At 32.9% G+C, this 3,971-nt stretch overlaps 1 long non-coding RNA gene across 1 annotated transcript; it reads left to right on the plus strand.

Moving 5' to 3' along the window:
• The first annotated feature begins 343 nt into the window (after positions 1–343).
• LOC130015197 (uncharacterized) lies at positions 344–3,476 on the plus strand. Its single transcript, XR_008790247.1, has 3 exons — positions 344–726; positions 817–899; positions 3,307–3,476. It is a non-coding gene; the product is annotated as an uncharacterized LOC130015197 (long non-coding RNA).
• The last annotated feature ends 495 nt before the right edge of the window (positions 3,477–3,971 follow it).

Raw genomic sequence — 3,971 nt, forward strand, 5'->3', positions numbered from 1 at the left:
GAGTTAATAATATTCACGTCAAGGTCCGTGAAATATTATTAATAAATGATCGTCAAGTTTCGTAAGTATACAAAATCGTTTTAGAAGAAAGTTTGACGATTAGTTAAGAATAAGGGTTAAAGTGCAAATTAGCCACTTTAAGGACTAAAGTGGACTTTTAACCACAAACTTCCGGAGGAAGTTGTGTTTTACTCTATTTTCTCAAGATAAGAAAATAATATCGGTAAAGTTGTTATTGATAGTCATTAAAATGAAAATTGGACGAAAAAGTGAGAAAAAGTGCAAGTTAGCTCAAAATGGAAATTTGAGCGTTTTTGGCCAAAATTGCCAAAGTAAATTGTTGGAGGGTGATATTATAAGGTATGATACTATTGTTATTTATTTGGGAAATAAATAATACGGAATTTATCGAGAATCGAATGATTAAAGGATTAGTGGACTAAATTGGACGAAATAAAAGTTATAAAGTGAAAGTTGAGGAGGTGACAAACTCAAGGACTAAAGGAGACTTTTGCCTCACCTATTTAAGACACTTGCATATGAGTTTAAACTCAGCAAGCATATCATTTTCAGCTCCTAAAATTCGTCCTTCACCCTTTCTCCATGGAAGAACATCAAGCAAATTTCAAATGGTCATAACTCACTCAATTTTGGTCCGAATTGAGCGATTCTTGTGGCCACGGAACGAGGGAAGGATCCTCTACTGATATATAGTATCAATTTAAGGTAATAAGTTCAGTATATAATTAGGGTTTCAGAGTTTTTATTTCGGTTTTGGATGAGGAATTGAGGTTTTATGGTGTTTGATGTTCATAGGTTATTGAAAGCTTGAAGGGAGTATTTTGATGGTTGTTCATGGAGGAATTCATTCAACCAAAGGGTTATCCCATCAAGAAAAGGTATAAATTCAGAATTTTGGACTTTTGGTAATGAATTGATTGAATTGAGTGGAGTATTGGTTAAGTTTGAAGTTGGATTTTCTGATTTGGTGTTGAATTGATGCTGTCTACAACTAGAATTTTTAGAAATACTTAGAAATGTTTGTTTGAGCTGGAATTGTTATATGTTCTGAGTATATGAGTTAAGTCGGTGTATAAAAACTTTCAGAATTTTTCATGTTTCTGATATTGAGATAAAAATAAATAGCACCTAGTGCTCTGTTTGCAAATTGTGTAAGGCTGCTGCTGTAAGTTAATTATTTGAGGACCTTAAACATATTAGTTTGGCCTAATTTTTGGTATACACTTAGAAATATATGCTATATAAGTGCCATAAAATTTTCAGAGAAAAATATGGCTATTTGATAGGTTAATTGAATAAATCTTTGGTTGTAGTCGGTGTAGGCAGCCGTGCTATGCACAAAGATGGTTATGCGGATATGTGTATTATCATAGAAAAGTGGAAAGAAATGGTTTGAAATGAATTGAGTAAGTTTTTAGGAGATGGCTTAATCGAGGTGTGTGAATTATGTTGAGGTTATAATTCGGTATCAATAGTTAATCTTGTTGCGTAATAAGTTCTAAATTGAATTGACGTTTTGCATAAAATGTCTTGCAAACAGCGATATTGCAAGGGCAATATCTCGGGCTGTATGAGTCCAAATTAAGTTCCGTTTATTGGTACGGAAACTTAAGGATGTTAACTATAATTGTCTAAGTTTGAGTTTTTGTTGAATCGGACTCTAGGATGTTCATTTTGGACAGAACAAATTATTGTGCAGTCTGCCCTGCACTTGTAAACAGCTCCCAGGAAATAACTTATGAGCTAGTTTTCGACACTTTCGGGTGCGTTTCATGGTCCGAGACCTAAACGAAAGTTGAAGGCGACATTCTAAACTTTAAGAATGTCAATTTTTTTTTGGGGTCGGACTATTTTTAGATAAGAGTTTTGTTAGCCGAAGTAGACTAGAAAATTAGCTTTTTGATAAATTAATTATACTTAGAAATTTTATTAATTCGTAGCGTTGACTCGAAGAAGCGACTATCGATAAGACTCGAGGCGAATGGATCGAGATATTGTCGTGCTTATTTAAAGAATTTGGATAGCAAGTGGTGAGTACACTTTAAATTACTCGCTAATATTTATAAAGCTACGTATTTTAATACGAAAAGCTATATGAATATTTATATATCTGAAAAGTTTGTTTTTAAATTGTATGCGTATGTATGTTTTGAAAATGATGTTTTATCGTAATGTATTAATTTGATAATAACATAAATGTTAAGGTACCGGGGATGGGTAAAGTAAAATAACGTAAATTGAACCAAATACAAATAAGAAAAGTACAGTACATTCCTATATGTACTAATAAATCGAATATCGAATAATATACAAGTATCAGATCAAATATGAATAAAGAAATATAGTACATTCCGATATGTACTATCAAACATAATAAATACCCATACGTGCGTGTGTTATAGATGTATGCTTGTAGATTGTAATGTGCATGCCATGGTCCATAAAGGATCAATATAACAAAACGAAAAATACAAAAACGTGAAATGAGAATTGTACTACGGTACACAAAATAATAAGAACTGAGATACAAGGTTGAATTCGGTAGAATTATCCCGGGACCTGTATCTCATCCATTCTCGATGATAATCCTCGGAACTCATACGAAATAAAAAGTAAGTGTGATACATCGAGAATCAATACGAAACAAGATCGAGACACTATGTGAACAAACACTCCTATTAAATGTCAATAGGAATCATATGAATCGACAATTAAGTTCAAAAGACCTGCAGGGTGCAGAGTCCGAATGTAGACACGAAGGTAACTCGGTTGAACTATCTCGGGACCCGTGTCTAAGGAGTAACTCGGTTGAATTATCTCGGGACTCCTATCGATCGTTTGGGATTGAGAAATGGTACAAGTAACTCGGTTGAATTATCTCGGGGTTGTACCATATGGTTGAAGGTAACTCGGTTGAACTATCTCGGGACCCAACCATAAGGATCAAGTCACAAGAGACTTGCCAATGATTTAATTCGACTTAGAATCATGATGATATAAACTAAGATTAAGATTCTGTTGAAAACTAATGCAACAAAACGAGAAAGAAAAATATCAACACCATAACAAGAAATCGAAGATGCCAAATACGTATAAACTATAAGTTTATGAAATAAACAAAGATTTATGAAGGAAAGTAAATAAAGTATGCAATATGATTTCAAAAGAGTATTTTCTATATATAAAATGGGTTTTCAAATATTTTAACCCTTTATGTGATATTGCGTGTAATTTGGTGAACTCACTCAGTTTTATACTGACCCCGTTGCTCCTCCCATTTTTCAGGGATGGTATGATATGATTTGAAGAGTTAAGCTTCCGAAGTTTTAATTCTCGGAAGTCATTTGTATAAGAAGAAAAAGAAGGTTTTCATTCTAGCGGTCCGCAGTAGTCTAGATATTTTAACTAGAATTTTGTATAACGCGTTTTTAACTCTGATATTATTTGTAAATGGGGTCACACGTATTTTAATATATGAAATATGTTTTGATTTGCGAAAAAATTTACACAGGTTTTTAGGCTTGCTACGGGATTTGGAGCTACCACTCCCATTCCCTAGCGCCGGTCGCGGCTCATAAATTTGGGTCGTGACACTAGTCCCTAGGTATTCACGTGTTACTATAACCCAAATTCTTAAATACTCGTCCGTAACTAAAACGGACAACGAACTCCAAATTTTATGAAATTTTAACCACGAATTCCATAATTCGTAATTAGAAGAAAAACGTAATTTTTATTCTTGCGGGACTTATATTTTATCTTTAATAAATCATTAAAGATTTATTAGGGCTAAATTAGACCCACTTAATAAAATTTCTATCTCCAAATTCTATAAAATTTTAGGGGTAACTTTCTAAAAATATTTCGTGAATATTGACTCCAAAAATATTCACACGGGACTTATAAATTATCCTATTTTAATTTATAAGCATTTCTTAATTTTACGGGGT

This window comes from Mercurialis annua, linkage group LG3 (genome assembly GCF_937616625.2).
Source record: "Mercurialis annua linkage group LG3, ddMerAnnu1.2, whole genome shotgun sequence".
Lineage (NCBI taxonomy): Eukaryota > Viridiplantae > Streptophyta > Magnoliopsida > Malpighiales > Euphorbiaceae > Mercurialis > Mercurialis annua.